General features: G+C 45.1%; 1 protein-coding gene and 1 long non-coding RNA gene across 3 annotated transcripts in view; one reads left to right on the top strand and one right to left on the bottom strand.

The window, feature by feature from the left end:
* LOC146513980 (netrin receptor UNC5D-like) overlaps positions 1-21,805 on the top strand; it is a 268,872-nt gene that overhangs the window by 124,880 nt on the left and 122,187 nt on the right. The gene's annotated exons all lie outside the window — the stretch shown is intronic.
* Positions 17,247-18,747, bottom strand: LOC146513982 (uncharacterized). Its single transcript, XR_014875434.1, has 2 exons — positions 18,453-18,747; positions 17,247-17,985 (listed from the first exon to the last, which is right to left on the bottom strand). It is a non-coding gene; the product is annotated as an uncharacterized LOC146513982 (long non-coding RNA).

Genomic DNA, 21,805 nt, shown 5'->3' with positions numbered 1-21,805 from the left:
TCTGTGCGCAGGTTGTAGAAGTGAGGGGCGTGTCATCACAAAGGTTTTAGAAGTGATGGGTGTGTCATTACGCAGGTTTTAGAAGTGAGGGGTGTGTCATCACAAAGGTTTTAGAAGTGAGGGGTGTGTCTGTGCGCAGGTTGTAGAAGTGAGGGGCGTGTCATCACAAAGGTTTTAGAAGTGATGGGTGTGTCATTACGCAGGTTTTAGAAGTGAGGGGTGTGTCATCACAAAGGTTTTAGAAGTGAGGGGCGTGTCTGTGCGCAGGTTTTAGAAGTGAGGGGTGTGTCATCACAAAGGTTTTAGAAGTGATGGGTGTGTCATCAAACAGGTTTTAGAAGTGAGGGGCGTGTCATCACAAAGATTTTAGAAGTGATGGGTGTGTGTCATCACAAAGGTTTTAGAAGTGATGGCTGTTTCATCACAAAGGTTTTAGAAGTGAGGGGTGTGTCTGTGCACAGGTTATAGAAGTGAGGGGTGTGTCTGTGCACAGGTTATAGAAGTGAGGGGTGTGTCATCACACAGGTTTTTGAAGTAAGGGGCGTGTCATTACGCCGGTTTTAGAAGTGAGGGGCGTGTCTGTGGGCAGGTTGTAGAAGTGAGGGGTGTGTCTGTGCACAGGTTATAGAAGTGAGGGGTGTGTCATCACACAGGTTTTAGAAGTGAGGGGTGTTTCTGTGCACAGGTTATAGAAGTGAGGAGTGTGTCTGTGCACAAGTTATAGAAGTGAGGGGTGTGTCATCACAAAGGTTTTAGAAGTGATGGGTGTGTCATTACGCAGGTTTTAGAAGTGAGGGGTGTGTCTGCGCAGGTTTTAGAAGTGAGGGGTGTGTCTGTGCGCAGATTGTAGAAGTGAGGGGCGTGTCTGTGCGCAGGTTTTAGAAGTGAGGGGTGTGTCATCACAAAGGTTTTAGAAGTGATGGCTGTGTCATCACAAAGGTTTTAGAAGTGATGGCTGTGTCATCAAACAGGTTTTAGAAGTGAGGGGTGTGTCATCACAAAGGTTTTAGAAGTGATGGCTGTGTCATCAAACAGGTTTTAGAAGTGAGGGGTGTGTCTGCGCAGGTTTTAGAAGTGAGGGGTGTGTCTGTGCGCAGATTGTATAAGTGAGGGGCGTGTCTGTGCGCAGGTTTTTGAAGTAAGGGGTGTGTCTGTGCGCAAGTTGTAGAAGTGAGGGGTTTGTCTGTGCGCAGGTTGTAGAAGTGAGGGGCGTTTCTGTGCGCAGGTTGTAGAAGTGAGGGGTGTTTCATCACACAGGTTTTAGAAGTGAGGGGTGTGTCATCACAAAGGTTTTAGAAGTGAGGGGTGTTTCATCACACAGGTTTTAGAAGTGAGGGGTGTGTCATCACACAGGTTTTAGAAGTGATGGCTGTTTCATCACAAAGGTTTTAGAAGTGATGGTTGTTTTATCACAAAGGTTTTAGAAGTGAGGGGTGTGTCTGTACGCAGGTTATAGAAGTGAGAGGTTTGTCTGTGCGCAGGTTTTTGAAGTAAGGGGCGTGTCATTACGCCGGTTTTAGAAGTGAGGGGCGTGTCTGTGCGCAGGTTGTAGAAGTGAGGGGTGTGTCTGTGCACAAGTTATAGAAGTGAGGGGTGTGTCTGTGCACAAGTTATAGAAGTGAGGGGCGTGTCATCACACAGGTTTTAGAAGTGAGGGGTGTGTCATCACACAAGTTTTAGAAGTGAGGGGTGTGTCTGTGCGCAGGTTGTAGAAGTGAGGGGTGTGTCTGTGCGCAGGTTGTAGAAGTGAGGGGCGTGTCATCACAAAGGTTTTAGAAGTGATGGCTGTGTCATCACAAAGGTTTTAGAAGTGATGGGTGTGTCATCAAACAGGTTTTAGAAGTGATGGTTGTGTCATTACGCAGGTTTTAGAAGTGAGGGGTGTGTCTGTGCACAGGTTGTAGAAGTGAGGGGCGTGTCATCACAAAGGTTTTAGAAGTGATGGCTGTGTCATCACACAGGTTTTAGAAGTGATGGTTGTGTCATTACGCAGGTTTTAGAAGTGATGGCTGTGTCATCACAAAGGTTTTAGAAGTGATCGCTGTGTCATCAAACAGGTTTTAGAAGTGATGGCTGTGTCATCACAAAGGTTTTAGAAGTGATGGCTGTGTCATCACAAAGGTTTTAGAAGTGAGGGGTGTGTCTGTGCACAGGTTGTAGAAGTGAGGGGTGTGTCTGTGCACAGGTTGTAGAAGTGAGGGGTGTGTGTGTGCACAGGTTGTAGAAGTGAGGGGTGTGTCTGTGCACAGGTTGTAGAAGTGAGGGGCGTGTCATCACAAAGGTTTTAGAAGTGAGGGGTGTGTCATTACGCAGGTTTTAGAAGTGAGGGGCGTGTCTGTGCGCAGGTTTTAGAAGTGATCGCTGTGTCATCAAACAGGTTTTAGAAGTGATGGCTGTGTCATCACAATGGTTTTAGAAGTGATGGCTGTTTTATCACAAAGGTTTTAGAAGTGATGGGTGTGTCTGTGCGCAGGTTGTAGAAGTGATGGCTGTGTCATCACAAAGGTTTTTAGAAGTGAGGGGTGTGTCTGTGCGCAGGTTGTAGAAGTGAGGGGTGTTTCATCACAAAGGTTATAGAAGTGAGGGGTTTGTCTGTGCGCAGGTTTTTGAAGTGAGGGGTGTGTCTGTGCACAAGTTATAGAAGTGAGGGGTGTGTCTGTGCACAGGTTAAAGAAGTGAGGGGTGTGTCTGTACGCAGGTTGTAGAACTGAGGGGTGTGTCATTACGCAGGTTTTAGAAGTGAGGGGTGTGTCTGTGCGCAGGTTGTAGAAGTGAGGGGTGTGTCTGTGCACAGGTTGTAGAAGTGAGGGGCGTGTCATCACAAAGGTTTTAGAAGTGAGGGGTGTGTCATCACACAGGTTCTAGAAGTGATGGGTGTGTCTGTGCGCAGGTTGTAGAAGTGATGGTTGTGTCATTACGCAGGTTTTAGAAGTGATGGCTGTGTCATCACAAAGGTTTTAGAAGTGATGGCTGTGTCATCACAAAGGTTTTAGAAGTGATGGCTGTGTCATCACAAAGGTTTTAGAAGTGATGGCTGTGTCATCACAAAGGTTTTAGAAGTGAGGGCTGTGTCATCACAATGGTTTTAGAAGTGATGGCTGTTTTATCACAAAGGTTTTAGAAGTGATGGCTGTGTCATCACAAAGGTTTTAGAAGTGATGGCTGTGTCATCACAAAGGTTTTAGAAGTGATGGCTGTGTCATCACAAAGGTTTTAGAAGTGATGGCTGTGTCATCACAAAGGTTTTAGAAGTGAGGGCTGTGTCATCACAATGGTTTTAGAAGTGATGGCTGTTTTATCACAAAGGTTTTAGAAGTGAGGGGTGTGTCATTACGCAGGTTTTAGAAGTGAGGGGTGTTTCATCACAAAGGTTATAGAAGTGAGGGGTTTGTCTGTGCGCAGGTTTTTGAAGTGAGGGGTGTGTCTGTGCACAAGTTATAGAAGTGAGGGGTGTGTCTGTGCACAGGTTAAAGAAGTGAGGGGTGTGTCTGTACGCAGGTTGTAGAACTGAGGGGTGTGTCATTACGCAGGTTTTAGAAGTGAGGGGTGTGTCTGTGCGCAGGTTGTAGAAGTGAGGGGTGTGTCTGTGCACAGGTTGTAGAAGTGAGGGGCGTGTCATCACAAAGGTTTTAGAAGTGAGGGGTGTGTCATCACACAGGTTCTAGAAGTGATGGGTGTGTCTGTGCGCAGGTTGTAGAAGTGATGGTTGTGTCATTACGCAGGTTTTAGAAGTGAGGGGTGTTTCTGTGCGCAGGTTTTAGAAGTGATGGCTGTGTCATCACAAAGGTTTTAGAAGTGATGGCTGTGTCATCACAAAGGTTTTAGAAGTGATGGCTGTGTCATCACAAAGGTTTTAGAAGTGATGGCTGTGTCATCACAATGGTTTTAGAAGTGATGGCTGTTTTATCACAAAGGTTTTAGAAGTGAGGGGTGTGTCATTACGCAGGTTTTAGAAGTGAGGGGTGTTTCTGTGCGCAGATTGTAGAAGTGAGGGGTGTGTCTGTGCGCAGGTTGTAGAAGTGAGGGGTGTGTCTGTGCACAGGTTGTAGAAGTGAGGGGTGTGTCTGTGCACAGGTTGTAGAAGTGAGGGGTGTGTCTGTGCACAGGTTGTAGAAGTGAGGGGCGTGTCATCACAAAGGTTTTAGAAGTGAGGGGTGTGTCTGTGCGCAGGTTTTAGAAGTGATCGCTGTGTCATCAAACAGGTTTTAGAAGTGATGGCTGTGTCATCACAAAGGTTTTAGAAGTGATGGCTGTGTCATCACAAAGGTTTTAGAAGTGAGGGGTGTGTCTGTGCGCAGGTTGTAGAAGTGATGGCTGTGTCATCACAAAGGTTTTAGAAGTGATGGCTGTGTCATCACAAAGGTTTTAGAAGTGATGGCTGTGTCATCAAACAGGTTTTAGAAGTGAGGGGTGTGTCATCACAAAGGTTTTAGAAGTGATGGCTGTTTCATCACAAAGGTTTTAGAAGTGAGGGGTGTGTCTGCGCAGGTTTTAGAAGTGAGGGGTGTGTCTGTGCGCAGATTGTATAAGTGAGGGGCGTGTCTGTGCGCAGGTTTTTGAAGTAAGGGGCGTGTCATTACGCCGGTTTTAGAAGTGAGGGGCGTGTCTGTGCGCAGGTTGTAGAAGTGAGGGGTGTTTCTGTGCACAGGTTATAGAAGTGATGGCTGTGTCATCACAAAGGTTTTTAGAAGTGATGGGTGTGTGTCATCACAAAGGTTTTAGAAGTGAGGGGTGTGTCTGTGCGCAAGTTGTAGAAGTGAGGGGTGTTTCATCACACAGGTTTTAGAAGTGAGGGGTGTGTCATCACAAAGGTTTTAGAAGTGAGGGGTGTTTCATCACACAGGTTTTAGAAGTGAGGGGTGTGTCATCACACAGGTTTTAGAAGTGATGGCTGTTTCATCACAAAGGTTTTAGAAGTGAGGGGTGTGTCTGTACGCAGGTTATAGAAGTGAGAGGTTTGTCTGTGCGCAGGTTTTTGAAGTAAGGGGCGTGTCATTACGCCGGTTTTAGAAGTGAGGGGCGTGTCTGTGCGCAGGTTGTAGAAGTGAGGGGTGTGTCTGTGCACAAGTTATAGAAGTGAGGGGTGTGTCTGTGCACAAGTTATAGAAGTGAGGGGCGTGTCATCACACAGGTTTTAGAAGTGAGGGGTGTGTCATCACACAAGTTTTAGAAGTGAGGGGTGTGTCTGTGCGCAGGTTGTAGAAGTGAGGGGTGTGTCTGTGCGCAGGTTGTAGAAGTGAGGGGCGTGTCATCACAAAGGTTTTAGAAGTGAGGTGTGTGTCATCACAAAGGTTTTAGAAGTGATGGCTGTGTCATCACAAAGGTTTTAGAAGTGATGGGTGTGTCATCAAACAGGTTTTAGAAGTGATGGTTGTGTCATTACGCAGGTTTTAGAAGTGAGGGGTGTGTCTGTGCACAGGTTGTAGAAGTGAGGGGCGTGTCATCACAAAGGTTTTAGAAGTGATGGCTGTGTCATCACACAGGTTTTAGAAGTGATGGTTGTGTCATTACGCAGGTTTTAGAAGTGATGGCTGTGTCATCACAAAGGTTTTAGAAGTGATCGCTGTGTCATCAAACAGGTTTTAGAAGTGATGGCTGTGTCATCACAAAGGTTTTAGAAGTGATGGCTGTGTCATCACAAAGGTTTTAGAAGTGAGGGGTGTGTCTGTGCACAGGTTGTAGAAGTGAGGGGTGTGTCTGTGCACAGGTTGTAGAAGTGAGGGGTGTGTGTGTGCACAGGTTGTAGAAGTGAGGGGTGTGTCTGTGCACAGGTTGTAGAAGTGAGGGGTGTGTGTGTGCACAGGTTGTAGAAGTGAGGGGTGTGTCTGTGCACAGGTTGTAGAAGTGAGGGGCGTGTCATTACGCAGGTTTTAGAAGTGAGGGGCGTGTCTGTGCGCAGGTTTTAGAAGTGATCGCTGTGTCATCAAACAGGTTTTAGAAGTGAGGGGTGTTTCATCACAAAGGTTTTAGAAGTGATGGCTGTTTTATCACAAAGGTTATAGAAGTGAGGGGTTTGTCTGTGCGCAGGTTTTTGAAGTGAGGGGTGTGTCTGTGCACAAGTTATAGAAGTGAGGGGTGTGTCTGTGCACAGGTTAAAGAAGTGAGGGGTGTGTCTGTACGCAGGTTGTAGAACTGAGGGGTGTGTCATTACGCAGGTTTTAGAAGTGAGGGGTGTGTCTGTGCGCAGGTTGTAGAAGTGAGGGGTGTGTCTGTGCACAGGTTGTAGAAGTGAGGGGCGTGTCATCACAAAGGTTTTAGAAGTGAGGGGTGTGTCATCACACAGGTTCTAGAAGTGATGGGTGTGTCTGTGCGCAGGTTGTAGAAGTGATGGTTGTGTCATTACGCAGGTTTTAGAAGTGAGGGGTGTTTCTGTGCGCAGGTTTTAGAAGTGATGGCTGTGTCATCACAAAGGTTTTAGAAGTGATGGCTGTGTCATCACAAAGGTTTTAGAAGTGATGGCTGTGTCATCACAAAGGTTTTAGAAGTGAGGGCTGTGTCATCACAATGGTTTTAGAAGTGATGGCTGTTTTATCACAAAGGTTTTAGAAGTGAGGGGTGTTTCTGTGCGCAGGTTTTAGAAGTGATGGCTGTGTCATCACAAAGGTTTTAGAAGTGATGGCTGTGTCATCACAAAGGTTTTAGAAGTGAGGGCTGTGTCATCACAATGGTTTTAGAAGTGATGGCTGTTTTATCACAAAGGTTTTAGAAGTGAGGGGTGTGTCATTACGCAGGTTTTAGAAGTGAGGGGTGTTTCTGTGCGCAGATTGTAGAAGTGAGGGGTGTGTCTGTGCGCAGGTTGTAGAAGTGAGGGGTGTGTCTGTGCACAGGTTGTAGAAGTGAGGGGTGTGTCTGTGCACAGGTTGTAGAAGTGAGGGGTGTGTCTGTGCACAGGTTGTAGAAGTGAGGGGTGTGTCTGTGCACAGGTTGTAGAAGTGAGGGGCGTGTCATCACAAAGGTTTTAGAAGTGAGGGGTGTGTCTGTGCGCAGGTTTTAGAAGTGATGGCTGTGTCATCACAAAGGTTTTAGAAGTGATGGCTGTGTCATCACAAAGGTTTTAGAAGTGAGGGTTGTGTCATCACAATGGTTTTAGAAGTGAGGGCTGTTTTATCACAAAGGTTTTAGAAGTGATGGGTGTGTCTGTGCGCAGGTTGTAGAAGTGATGGCTGTGTCATCACAAAGGTTTTTAGAAGTGATGGGTGTGTGTCATCACAAAGGTTTTAGAAGTGAGGGGTGTGTCTGTGCGCAGGTTGTAGAAGTGATGGCTGTTTCATCACAAAGGTTTTAGAAGTGATGGCTGTTTTATCACAAAGGTTTTAGAAGTGATGGGTGTGTCTGTGCGCAGGTTGTAGAAGTGAGGGGTGTGTCTGTGCACAGGTTGTAGAAGTGAGGGGTGTGTCTGTGCACAGGTTGTAGAAGTGAGGGGTGTGTCTGTGCACAGGTTGTAGAAGTGAGGGGTGTGTCTGTGCACAGGTTGTAGAAGTGAGGGGCGTGTCATCACAAAGGTTTTAGAAGTGAGGGGTGTGTCTGTGCACAGGTTGTAGAAGTGAGGGGCGTGTCATCACAAAGGTTTTAGAAGTGATCGCTGTGTCATCAAACAGGTTTTAGAAGTGATGGCTGTGTCATCACAAAGGTTTTAGAAGTGATGGCTGTGTCATCACAAAGGTTTTAGAAGTGAGGGTTGTGTCATCACAAAGGTTTTAGAAGTGATGGCTGTTTCATCACAAAGGTTTTAGAAGTGATGGCTGTTTTATCACAAAGGTTTTAGAAGTGAGGGGTGTGTCTGTGCGCAGGTTGTAGAAGTGATGGCTGTTTCATCACAAAGGTTTTAGAAGTGATGGCTGTGTCATCACAAAGGTTTTAGAAGTGAGGGGTGTGTCTGTGCGCAGGTTGTAGAAGTGATGGCTGTTTCATCACAAAGGTTTTAGAAGTGATGGCTGTGTCATCACAAAGGTTTTAGAAGTGATGGTTGTTTTATCACAAAGGTTATAGAAGTGAGGGGTTTGTCTGTGCGCAGGTTTTTGAAGTAAGGGGCGTGTCTGTGCGCAGGTTGTAGAAGTGAGGGGTGTGTCTGTGCACAAGTTATAGAAGTGAGGGGTGTGTCTGTGCACAGGTTAAAGAAGTGAGGGGTGTGTCATCACACAGGTTTTAGAAGTGAGGGGTGTGTCTGTACGCAGGTTGTAGAAGTGAGGGGTGTGTCTGTGCACAGGTTGTAGAAGTGAGGGGCGTGTCATCACAAAGGTTTTAGAAGTGAGGGGTGTGTCATCACACAGGTTCTAGAAGTGATGGGTGTGTCTGTGCGCAGGTTGTAGAAGTGAGGGGTGTGTCTGTACGCAGGTTGTAGAAGTGAGGGGTGTGTCTGTGCACAGGTTGTAGAAGTGAGGGGCGTGTCATCACAAAGGTTTTAGAAGTGAGGGGTGTGTCATCACACAGGTTCTAGAAGTGATGGGTGTGTCTGTGCGCAGGTTGTAGAAGTGATGGTTGTGTCATTACGCAGGTTTTAGAAGTGAGGGGTGTTTCTGTGCGCAGGTTTTAGAAGTGATGGCTGTGTCATCACAAAGGTTTTAGAAGTGATGGCTGTGTCATCACAATGGTTTTAGAAGTGATGGCTGTTTTATCACAAAGGTTTTAGAAGTGAGGGGTGTGTCATTACGCAGGTTTTAGAAGTGAGGGGTGTTTCATCACAAAGGTTATAGAAGTGAGGGGTTTGTCTGTGCGCAGGTTTTTGAAGTGAGGGGTGTGTCTGTGCACAAGTTATAGAAGTGAGGGGTGTGTCTGTGCACAGGTTAAAGAAGTGAGGGGTGTGTCTGTACGCAGGTTGTAGAACTGAGGGGTGTGTCATTACGCAGGTTTTAGAAGTGAGGGGTGTGTCTGTGCGCAGGTTGTAGAAGTGAGGGGCGTGTCATCACAAAGGTTTTAGAAGTGAGGGGTGTGTCATCACACAGGTTCTAGAAGTGATGGGTGTGTCTGTGCGCAGGTTGTAGAAGTGATGGTTGTGTCATTACGCAGGTTTTAGAAGTGAGGGGTGTTTCTGTGCGCAGGTTTTAGAAGTGATGGCTGTGTCATCACAAAGGTTTTAGAAGTGATGGCTGTGTCATCACAAAGGTTTTAGAAGTGAGGGGTGTGTCATTACGCAGGTTTTAGAAGTGAGGGGTTTGTCTGTGCGCAGGTTTTTGAAGTGAGGGGTGTGTCTGTGCACAAGTTATAGAAGTGAGGGGTGTGTCTGTACGCAGGTTGTAGAACTGAGGGGTGTGTCATTACGCAGGTTTTAGAAGTGAGGGGTGTGTCTGTGCGCAGGTTGTAGAAGTGAGGGGTGTGTCTGTGCACAGGTTGTAGAAGTGAGGGGTGTGTCTGTGCACAGGTTGTAGAAGTGAGGGGTGTGTCTGTGCACAGGTTGTAGAAGTGAGGGGCGTGTCATCACAAAGGTTTTAGAAGTGAGGGGTGTGTCTGTGCGCAGGTTTTAGAAGTGATCGCTGTGTCATCAAACAGGTTTTAGAAGTGATGGCTGTGTCATCACAAAGGTTTTAGAAGTGAGGGTTGTGTCATCACAATGGTTTTAGAAGTGATGGCTGTTTCATCACAAAGGTTTTAGAAGTGATGGCTGTTTTATCACAAAGGTTTTAGAAGTGATGGGTGTGTCTGTGCGCAGGTTGTAGAAGTGATGGCTGTGTCATCACAAAGGTTTTTAGAAGTGATGGGTGTGTGTCATCACAAAGGTTTTAGAAGTGAGGGGTGTGTCTGTGCGCAGGTTGTAGAAGTGAGGGGTGTTTCATCACAAAGGTTTTAGAAGTGATGGTTGTTTTATCACAAAGGTTATAGAAGTGAGGGGTTTGTCTGTGCGCAGGTTTTTGAAGTAAGGGGCGTGTCTGTGCGCAGGTTGTAGAAGTGAGGGGCGTGTCATCACAAAGGTTTTAGAAGTGAGGGGTGTGTCATCACACAGGTTCTAGAAGTGATGGGTGTGTCTGTGCGCAGGTTGTAGAAGTGATGGTTGTGTCATTACGCAGGTTTTAGAAGTGAGGGGTGTTTCTGTGCGCAGGTTTTAGAAGTGATGGCTGTGTCATCACAAAGGTTTTAGAAGTGATGGCTGTGTCATCACAAAGGTTTTAGAAGTGATGGCTGTGTCATCACAATGGTTTTAGAAGTGATGGCTGTGTCATCACAAAGGTTTTAGAAGTGATGGCTGTGTCATCACAATGGTTTTAGAAGTGATGGCTGTGTCATCACAAAGGTTTTAGAAGTGAGGGGTGTGTCATCACACAGGTTCTAGAAGTGATGGGTGTGTCTGTGCGCAGGTTGTAGAAGTGATGGTTGTGTCATTACGCAGGTTTTAGAAGTGAGGGGTGTTTCTGTGCGCAGGTTTTAGAAGTGATGGCTGTGTCATCACAAAGGTTTTAGAAGTGATGGCTGTGTCATCACAAAGGTTTTAGAAGTGAGGGGTGTGTCATCACAAAGGTTTTAGAAGTGATGGCTGTGTCATCACAATGGTTTTAGAAGTGATGGCTGTTTTATCACAAAGGTTTTAGAAGTGAGGGGTGTGTCATCACAATGGTTTTAGAAGTGATGGCTGTGTCATCACAAAGGTTTTAGAAGTGAGGGCTGTGTCATCACAATGGTTTTAGAAGTGATGGCTGTTTCATCACAAAGGTTTTAGAAGTGAGGGGTTTGTCTGTGCGCAGGTTTTTGAAGTGAGGGGTGTGTCTGTGCACAAGTTATAGAAGTGAGGGGTGTGTCTGTACGCAGGTTGTAGAACTGAGGGGTGTGTCATTACGCAGGTTTTAGAAGTGAGGGGTGTGTCTGTGCGCAGGTTGTAGAAGTGAGGGGTGTGTCTGTGCACAGGTTGTAGAAGTGAGGGGTGTGTCTGTGCACAGGTTGTAGAAGTGAGGGGTGTGTCTGTGCACAGGTTGTAGAAGTGAGGGGTGTGTCTGTGCACAGGTTGTAGAAGTGAGGGGTGTGTCTGTGCACAGGTTGTAGAAGTGAGGGGCGTGTCATCACAAAGGTTTTAGAAGTGAGGGGTGTGTCTGTGCGCAGGTTTTAGAAGTGATCGCTGTGTCATCAAACAGGTTTTAGAAGTGATGGCTGTGTCATCACAAAGGTTTTAGAAGTGATGGCTGTGTCATCACAAAGGTTTTAGAAGTGATGGCTGTTTCATCACAAAGGTTTTAGAAGTGATGGCTGTTTTATCACAAAGGTTTTAGAAGTGATGGGTGTGTCTGTGCGCAGGTTGTAGAAGTGAGGGGTGTTTCATCACAAAGGTTTTAGAAGTGATGGTTGTTTTATCACAAAGGTTATAGAAGTGAGGGGTTTGTCTGTGCGCAGGTTTTTGAAGTAAGGGGCGTGTCTGTGCGCAGGTTGTAGAAGTGAGGGGTGTGTCTGTGCACAAGTTATAGAAGTGAGGGGTGTGTCTGTGCACAGGTTAAAGAAGTGAGGGGTGTGTCATCACACAGGTTTTAGAAGTGAGGGGTGTGTGTCATCACAAAGGTTTTAGAAGTGAGGGGTGTGTCTGTGCGCAGGTTGTAGAAGTGAGGGGTGTGTCATCACAAAGGTTTTTAGAAGTGATGGGTGTGTGTCATCACAAAGGTTTTAGAAGTGAGGGGTGTGTCTGTGCGCAGGTTGTAGAAGTGAGGGGTGTTTCATCACAAAGGTTTTAGAAGTGATGGGTGTGTGTCATCACAAAGGTTTTAGAAGTGAGGGGTGTGTCTGTGCGCAGGTTGTAGAAGTGAGGGGTGTTTCATCACAAAGGTTTTAGAAGTGATGGTTGTTTTATCACAAAGGTTATAGAAGTGAGGGGTTTGTCTGTGCGCAGGTTTTTGAAGTAAGGGGCGTGTCTGTGCGCAGGTTGTAGAAGTGAGGGGTGTGTCTGTGCACAAGTTATAGAAGTGAGGGGTGTGTCTGTGCACAGGTTAAAGAAGTGAGGGGTGTGTCATCACACAGGTTTTAGAAGTGAGGGGTGTGTCTGTACGCAGGTTGTAGAACTGAGGGGTGTGTCATTACGCAGGTTTTAGAAGTGAGGGGTGTGTCTGTGCAGAGGTTATAGAAGTGAGGGGTGTGTCATCACACAGGTTTTAGAAGTGAGGGGTGTGTCTGTACGCAGGTTGTAGAAGTGAGGGGTGTGTCATCAAACAGGTTTTAGAAGTGAGGGGTGTGTCATCACAAAGGATTTAGAGGTGAGGGGTGTGTCTGTACGCAGGTTTTAGAAGTGATGGTTGTGTCATCACAAAGGTTTTAGAAGTGAGGGGTGTGTCATCACACAGGTTTTAGAAGTGAGGGGTGTGTCTGTGCGCAGGTTGTAGAAGTGAGGGGTGTGTCTGTGCACAGGTTGTAGAAGTGAGGGGCGTGTCATCACAAAGGTTTTAGAAGTGAGGGGTGTGTCATCACACAGGTTTTAGAAGTGAGGGGTGTGTCTGTGCAGAGGTTATAGAAGTGAGGGGTGTGTCATCACAAAGGTTTTAGAAGTGAGGGGTGTGTCTGTACGCAGGTTGTAGAAGTGAGGGGTGTGTCATCAAACAGGTTTTAGAAGTGAGGGGTGTGTCATCACAAAGGTTTTAGAAGTGATGGGTTTGTCTGTGCGCAGGTTTTTGAAGTAAGGGGTGTGTCTGTGCACAAGTTATAGAAGTGAGGGGCGTGTCATCACAAAGGTTTTAGAAGTGAGGGGTGTGTCATCACACAGGTTTTAGAAGTGATGGCTGTGTCATCACAAAGGTTTTAGAAGTGAGGGGTGTGTCATCACAAAGGTTTTAGAAGTGATGGGTGTGTCTGTGCGCAGGTTGTAGAAGTGAGGGGCGTGTCTGTGCGCAGGTTTTAGAAGTGATGGTTGTGTCATTACGCAGGTTTTAGAAGTGAGGGGCGTGTCTGTGCGCAGGTTTTAGAAGTGATCGCTGTGTCATCACAAAGGTTTTAGAAGTGATGGCTGTGTCATCACAAAGGTTTTAGAAGTGAGGGCTGTGTCTGTACGCAGGTTATAGAAGTGAGGGGTTTGTCTGTGCGCAGGTTTTTGAAGTAAGGGGCGTGTCATTACGCCGGTTTTAGAAGTGAGGGGCGTGTCTGTGCGCAGGTTTTAGACGTGAGGGGTGTGTCTGTGCACAAGTTATAGAAGTGAGGGGTGTGTCTGTGCACAAGTTATAGAAGTGAGGGGCGTGTCATCACAAAGGTTTTAGAAGTGAGGGGTGTGTCATCACACAGGTTTTAGAAGTGAGGGGTGTGTCATCACAAAGGTTTTAGAAGTGAGGGGTGTGTCTGTGCACAAAGGTTTTAGAAGTGATGGCTGTTTCATCACAAAGGTTTTAGAAGTGATGGCTGTTTTATCACAAAGGTTTTAGAAGTGAGGGGTGTGTCTGTGCACAAGTTATAGAAGTGAGGGGTGTGTCTGTGCACAGGTTATAGAAGTGAGGGGTGTGTCTGTGCGCAGGTTGTAGAAGTGAGGGGTGTGTCTGTGCACAGGTTATAGAAGTGAGGGGTGTGTCTGTGCACAAGTTATAGAAGTGAGGGGTGTGTCTGTGCACAAGTTATAGAAGTGAGGGGTGTGTCTGTGCACAGGTTATAGAAGTGAGGGGTGTGTCTGTGCACAAGTTATAGAAGTGAGGGGTGTGTCTGTGCACAGGTTATAGAAGTGAGGGGTGTGTCTGTGCACAAGTTATAGAAGTGAGGGGTGTGTCTGTGCACAAGTTATAGAAGTGAGGGGTGTGTCTGTGCACAAGTTATAGAAGTGAGGGGTGTGTCTGTGCACAGGTTATAGAAGTGAGGGGTGTGTCTGTGCACAGGTTATAGAAGTGAGGGGTGTGTCATCACACAGGTTTTAGAAGTGAGGGGTGTGTCATCACACAGGTTTTAGAAGTGAGGGGTGTGTCATCACTAGGGATGGGTATCGTTTAGGTTTTATCCGATACCGGTGCCAAACCGGTACTTTTGAAACGGTGCCGGTGCTTAAACGGTGCTCAAACCGGTGCCTAAAGAATGGAGAACACAAAATTGGTCCAAAAACTTCTCATGTTCAGCTGTTTTTTTGTAAAAAGATAACAATGTTAGCCTTTTCTGCAGCTATAGGGCATATATGGTATCACTCTTGGCTGGAAGCAGTGCTTAAACAATGGGAAAAAACACAAACTTTGTCCAAAAACCTCTCATGTTTAACTGTTTTCCACTTTTTCTTTGGTCATTTTAGCCTTTTTGGCCAGGGTGAAGGGAGTATCTGCCATCAAACAAGAAGACAGCCGCATGTAGCTATGATGATGTTTGCTAGTTCACCTTACATGCATTAATTTAATAACGTGGTTAGCCTACTCAACGTAAATTACACACGAACAACATTAAGCTACTCACGCAGAGAAGAACGGCTGCTGCTGCTGCCCTCATCATCCGTCATCATTTCTGCTACACTGGCAGGGCTAGGAGTTTTTGTTTTTTGTTGCTAACTCCGGTCCGATAACAGGCACCACACCCACAGTAGATGCGCTCGGTGTGAGGTCTCACAGCAAGCTATCAAATACGGCGCATTCGCCAGGTGTTTCATCGGATTTGAAGTGTTACCTCCTTTGACAGTATCACAGTATCAGCCTAAAGCACTTGTTGCAGGCTGCTGAGTTTGCATCTTTTGCTGTGAAGTACAGCCAGACTTTGACCGCTTCACCTTGGGCGTTTTTAATCTGTAGCTCTGCTCTAAAAGAACGTACGTACCTGGGCCCGCCTACTATCCTCGGAAACGTAAAATGATTGGCTAGAATCTAAAGTGTATCACATCTCAGGAAAAAAAGCACCGAAATAAAGCACCGAAATGTGCGCTGCTTTTCGGTCTGGTTACTACCGTTTATGTCAGAACCGGTGCCATCATGGCACCGGATACCGGTACCCATCCCTAGTCATCACACAGGTTTTAGAAGTGAGGGGTGTGTCTGTACGCAGGTTGTAGAAGTGAGGGGTGTGTCTGTGACCAGGTTGTAGAACTGAGGGGCGTGTCATTACGCAGGTTTTAGAAGTGATGGTTGTGTCATCACAAAGGTTTTAGAAGTGAGGGGTGTGTCTGTGCGCAGGTTTTTGAAGTGAGGGGCGTGTCATTATGCCGGTTTTAGAAGTGAGGGGCGTGTCTGTGCGCAGGTTGTAGAAGTGAGGGGTGTGTCTGTGCGCATGTTGTAGAAGTGAGGGGCGTGTCATCACAAAGGTTTTAGAAGTGAGGGGTGTGTCATCACACAGGTTTTAGAAGTGAGGGGCGTGTCATCACAAAGGTTTTAGAAGTGAGGGGTGTGTCATCACACAGGTTTTAGAAGTGAGGGGTGTGTCTGTACGCAGGTTGTAGAAGTGAGGGGTGTGTCTGTGACCAGGTTGTAGAACTGAGGGGCGTGTCATTACGCAGGTTTTAGAAGTGAGGGGTGTGTCTGTACGCAGGTTATAGAAGTGAGGGGTTTGTCTGTGCGCAGGTTTTTGAAGTAAGGGGCGTGTCATTACGCCGGTTTTAGAAGTGAGGGGCGTGTCTGTGCGCAGGTTGTAGAAGTGAGGGGTGTGTCTGTGCACAAGTTATAGAAGTGAGGGGTGTGTCTGTGCACAAGTTATAGAAGTGAGGGGTGTGTCTGTGCACAGGTTGTAGAAGTGAGGGGCGTGTCATCACAAAGGTTTTAGAAGTGAGGGGTGTGTCTGTGCAGAGGTTATAGAAGTGAGGGGTGTGTCATCACAAAGGTTTTAGAAGTGAGGGACGAGTCTGTGACCAGGTTGTAGAACTGAGGGGCGTGTCATTACGCAGGTTTTAGAAGTGATGGTTGTGTCATTACGCAGGTTTTAGAAGTGATGGTTATGTCATCACAAAGGTTTTAGAAGTGATGGGTGTGTGTCCTTACAAACATTGCCTTATATTCCTTAAGAGCATGTAGGCAGGGGTTTCAGGGGTTTGCTGTCATCAAGCCCCATGAAGATATTTTGGACAAAGGTAAATGTGTGAACGAGCTTCCTGTGGTCGTCTAAATGCAGAGCATAGATCAACCCAAACAATAAAGCAAATGCATCTGCAAATCTGAGAATATCACGTATCACCTAGTCGCCTTTCACCACAACAGCCATGCTTGAGGAAGTAAAATGGACTGGACTGGGAAGCGTCGTCGGTAACCACTGTGAGAAGGGCAACTGGAGTGTCAATGAGGGTCGACTCATCCAATGCGTCCGCCTGGAATAGACACAGTATCAATGGTAAATGGCCTGTAATGTATAGCGCTTTACACATTCAGTCATCCACCCATTCACACACTGGTGATGGCAGCTACATTGTAGCCACAGCCACCCTGGGGCGCACTGACAGAGGCGAGGCTGCCGGACACTGGCGCCACCGGGCCCTCTGACCGCCAACAGTAGGCAACGGGTGAAGTGTCTCGCCCAAGGACACAACGACCGAGACTGTCCAAGCCGGGGCTCGAACCGGCAATCTTCCGATTACAAGGCGAACTCCCAACTCTTGAGCCACGATCGCCACAATAAAATAAGTAAGGTTGGTTTGAGAGAATGTGACAAGCATGACCTGTAATCTAGGAAAACATTCAGCAGTGTAGTGGGTTACTTTGTGACGAGTTAGGGTACTCTACATTTTTGAAAAATGTACATTAACGTGTTAGCTTCTTGCATTACATAATTTGTATGTTTGTTATTTTTCTAAAAAAGTAATTTTTTATTTCATGACTTTATCTCAAAAAGAAACTAAATCTTGACTTCAGCCTGGTTTTGGGGCACGTAGCCATAGTGCTGTGATACGCCTGTGCCCTGCTCCTGACCTGTGTGTGTTTGTGTGTGAGGGTTTTCTAAAGAGAGGGTATTTTGCTTGTACAATTTGGTAGCTGCTACGGTATTAAATTATATTTTTTTAAAAAACATGGCATTTTATCCCACTGGGAGAATTTAAGTGATGCAAAAATACACTTACATTACATGTCTTAAAGAATTCTGCCCTCCCGCAGGTATACAGGAAAGGCACGAAGCACTGCAGTGCGTTTCACATTGATATCAGGCACCTCCTAAAAGGGAAAAGAAAAGTTCATTTAACACAAAGTTTTCAGGTGTCATTCTTTGGGGAGAATACATGTTTATGAAACTGCATGACATCAGACTCCACTAAATTCTGGAGACATTTCTGGAGACACAACCTTTCTGTCTCTTATGACAAAGAGCCTGTTTCTTAATCATTTGACAAAAATCCTACACAGTATTTTAAAATAGTGTTCTCCAGATCAGAGCTGTAATCTATATAGAACATGGGGTTCAAAGCAAGGAAAAATTGAGTGTTTATCAGTGAAACTTTAATTTGTGTTACTTTTATCATTATCAATATATGAAATCTGCACCTTAACATTAAGTCCCACAGTTAAGGTACTTAATGAATGGTTTCTTCTAAAAAATAAAAACGATTGAGTCATTTCACAACATATGAAAATATAAATATAAAATATAAATTTTTAATACTCTAAACACGAGCGAATATCACAGTAAAATTGTTGATTGGGATTTACACATTGGATGTGTCCTCAGTGATTTGGTACAATTATACAACATTATTTTATAAGAACTGAACAACTGATGAAACAACTTACTTATGTGACCACATATGAAGTGTTATAACTTACCACAAAAGGTGAACTGTGCCACTGACCCTTGGTAGATCTGCACATGATAAAAAAAAAAAGAGCATTATAAATACTAACACAGCTATTAATAATTAAACTGGCGGGGTACATTTAAGATGTTAATGTCACAAAATAAAATAGACTGGTAGAAAGAAGTACAAAGTAATGGTAATGGGGGGAGCCATGAAAATATATCTTTTCAACATGATTCAGTGTGACAAAGCAGGGACATGATTAAAAAAAAGAAAAGAAAAACAGGTCTTTTAACCTAAAAATGTTTTAATGGCCATGAAGAAAGGACTCTTCAATAGATCTTTCAACTCACCTGTGTTTATTGTCTCCACCAATTACTTGCAGTTTGAATTTTTTTTCTTCGGTCTTTTTGTCTTCGGTCTTCAGCCTTGGAAGAAAAAATAAAAATACTGAAAACCTTATCAGCACACTAAATATACAACACTTTGCTATATTTCAATCTGGGTATTACTTTTAATTGTTTTAGATAGAAGTTGCCACTGCTGGCTCAGTCACTTTTAAACGATGCTAATGAGAAGAAAAAAAAACCTGCCGAACAATGAGGCTGCTGTTGTAAAAACGCCAACTTTCTTGCGTTGGCAAGGGGTCGTTAAAATATCACTAAGACCCTTTCGTTATGTGTGATTCTTATTAAAGCTGTGTTTTAATCGGTTAAAACTGTAAAACTGACGACATAATCTATGTTTGAAAAAGAGCGCGAACGACAGCAAACGACTACTCACCACCTGGGTATGTGCTTTTTAACACAACAGCGCATTCAAGTTATTGGCTGCAACATATCAATATACTTTTTTACAGAAAAAATAAACATAACGAAGGTTCCGTTTTACTTACAAGTTTCTCCAAATGTGCTCTCCAGTCGCTCGAGAAGGGCAGCCATATTGAACAGAATTTTCGTTCAGGTTAGAGAGAAAACGTCATGACGTAGTTGACGTACACGTCAGGTATACTGTTGGGGTTTACAGTGTGTGTGTCATCACAAAGGTTTTAGAAGTGATGGCTGTTTCATCATAAAGGTTTTAGAAGTGATAGGTGTGTCATCACAAAGGTTTTAGAAGTGATGGGTGTGTCATCACAAAGGTTTTAGAAGTGATGGCTGTGTCATCACAAAGGTTTTAGAAGTGATAGGTGTGTCATCACAAAGGTTTTAGAAGTGATGGGTGTGTCATCACAAAGGTTTTAGAAGTGATGGCTGTGTCATCACAAAGGTTTTAGAAGTGATAGGTGTGTCATCACAAAGGTTTTAGAAGTGATGGCTGTTTTATCACAAAGGTTTTAGAAGTGATGGCTGTGTCATCACAAAGGTTTTAGAAGTGATGGCTGTGTCATCACAAAGGTTTTAGAAGTGATGGGTGTGTCATTACGCAGGTTTTAGAAGTGATGGCTGTGTCATTACCAGTGTTGGGACTAACGCGTTATTAAGTAACGCGTTACAGTAACTACGTTATTATTGTGGTAACGAGCACGGTAACTAGTTATTATGCCAAAATCAGGAACGCGTTAGTCGTTACTGGGATTTAGATAGGGTCGTTACTCGTTACTTCGTGTGGTGGCTATCGCGGAGCTTCCACAGATTCTGAAACATTAGCAAGTGGTGGAGGCAGCAGGTGGATGAGGGAAAGGGGACGCAGAAGGAATAGAGACCCGAGGCGGCCGCCGGTCCAAGTGTGAACTGAACTTCAGGTAAGAAGTTATGACCTGCAGTCTATCTGAGTCAGATATAAACCAAGTTTAGGTGGAGTTTATTTTCATTATTCTGACTTTTTCCGTACTGCATACTAGCTAGCATGACGGAGTTTCTATACAGCTGGGTGGGTGCTATGAAGTTAATGATGTTGAACTTTATTTTGTTCATAAGTTATTAGAGTTGCCAACCGTCCCGTCTGGTATTCAGATAAAATATTACGCGTTTCTTATTGAGGTGAAAAGGAACCGTTTGTCCCGTAATTCAGCTACAATGAAAAAGACACAAAGCTGGATTTATTCTGTGTTTGCTGCACAGCTGCCTCTTCTTCTCTCATTCTCTCCCCTCCCTCTCCTGTTTCTACTTCAATCATGAAAACTGATCAATGATCAGCTGATCGGCTCTCTTGTTTGTTTATCGCCCACTTTGCGCCAGAAAGAGGAAACCAGCCGATGTCGCGTTAAACAACAGCAGCACGTTTAAGCTTGATCAGCTGTTGTTAAAATTTATTTAATATTAATTTCTAGTATCAGCTGATGTTTGCTGGAGCCACAACTGCAAAAAAGCTGCTGGTCATGATGTCGGTTTGGTTATCTGGTGAGAGGGAAACATGAAGATGAAACCAGGAGATGTCCTTACTGAATCATCAGAGCTGAACAGGTGATGGAGAAACAGGTTTACCTTTTAGGTGACGTGAATGAGTTGAAGGGAAGTTATGAACTGTTTCTGAGAGACAGATAACCCCAGGATCCTTTTTTAGGTAGCTGACAGCTGGTAACTGTGCAGGTGCGGATCTAGCAAAGTTTTGCCAGGGGGGCAGGTAGGGCATTAACAGGGAGAGGGGGGCACAAAGAAATACTTTTCTTTCTTATTCTCATTTAAAATGTCTAGCTTTTAAAAAATAATTATCTGAATCTTACAACAAACAATTGATAGATTGATACGTATATACCATCAAGACAGTGAACATCACTGTCACAACAGCGTTTGTTTTCATTCAAAGCCTTTATGATTTTTCCTATAATGGCCGGTCTCTAGTCAAAATGCCCGGGCCGATTTTTTGTCCCAGTCCAGCCCTGTATGCAGCTCATCTGCAGTCTGGTGTTACCTACATCTTCCTATTCAGAAGGCAGAATTTCAGAGTTCTGAGTACAATCAAAGCACCACGACTGCAGTTTTTGTGTTGGATGTAAAAGGCGCACATGATGCTGTGACGTAGGCTAGAATCATGGCAGCGGTCAATGATGGTCCAGGCGTGGGATTTCTCTCATAGAAATATGCACATTATCTTTTCCTTTCTATTGGTAGGTGGCACAGTGCACTTCTGGCAAGTAAGCAAGCTAGAAGACTGACAAAGTTATGGAAGCAACACATTAATAAGAGAATTCTGAGTAAAACCAAAGTTACTTTCCCTAGTAACTAGTTACTTTGAAAGTAACGAGTAACTTGAAGTAACTGAGTTACTTTTGATATAAGTAACTAGTAATGTAACTAAGTTACTATTTTAAAGTAACTTACCCAACACTGGTCATCACAAAGGTTTTAGAAGTGAGGGGTGTGTCATCACAAAGGTGCGCCCCTCACTTCTAAAACCTGCGTAATGACACGCCCCTCACTTCTAAAACTTGAGCACAGACACACCCCTCACTTCTAAAACCTTTGTGATGACACAGCCATCACTTCTAAAACCTTTGTGATGACACAGCCATCACTTCTAAAACCTTTGTGATGACACAGCCATCACTTCTAAAACCTTTGTGATGACACACCCCTCACTTCTAAAACCTGCGTAATGACACACCCCTCACTTCTACAACCTGCGCACAGACACACCCCTCACTTCTAAAACCTGCGCACAGACACACCCCTCACTCCTATAACCTGCGCACAGACACACCCCTCACTTCTAAAACCTTTGTGATGACACAGCCATCACTTCTAAAACCTTTGTGATGACACACCCCTCACTTCTACAAGCTGCGCACAGACACACCCCTCACTTCTACAACCTGCGCACAGACACACCCCTCACTTCTAAAACCTGCGCACAGACACACCCCTCACTTCTAAAACCTGCGCACAGACACACCCCTCACTTCTAAAACGTGTGCACAGACACGCCCCTCACTTCTAAAACCTTTGTGATGACACACCCATCACTCCTATAACCTGCGCACAGACACACCCATCACTTTTAAAACCTGCGCACAGACACGCCCCTCACTTCTAAAACCTGCATAATGACACGCCCCTCACTTCTAAAACCTGCATAATGACACGCCCCTCACTTCTAAAACCTGCGTAATGACATAGCCATTACTTCTAAAACCTTGGTGATGACACAGCCATCACTTCTAAATGGCTGTGTCATGACAAAGGTTTTAGAAGTGAGGGGTGTGTCTGTGCGCAGGTTATAGGAGTGAGGGGTGTGTCTGTGCGCAGGTTGTAGAAGTGAGGGGCGTGTCATCACAAAGGTTTTAGAAGTGATGGCTGTGTCATCACA

Source organism: Neolamprologus multifasciatus, chromosome 7 (assembly GCF_963576455.1).
Source record: "Neolamprologus multifasciatus chromosome 7, fNeoMul1.2, whole genome shotgun sequence".
Classification (NCBI taxonomy): domain Eukaryota; kingdom Metazoa; phylum Chordata; class Actinopteri; order Cichliformes; family Cichlidae; genus Neolamprologus; species Neolamprologus multifasciatus.
This window is presented reverse-complemented; position numbering and strand designations above follow the sequence as displayed.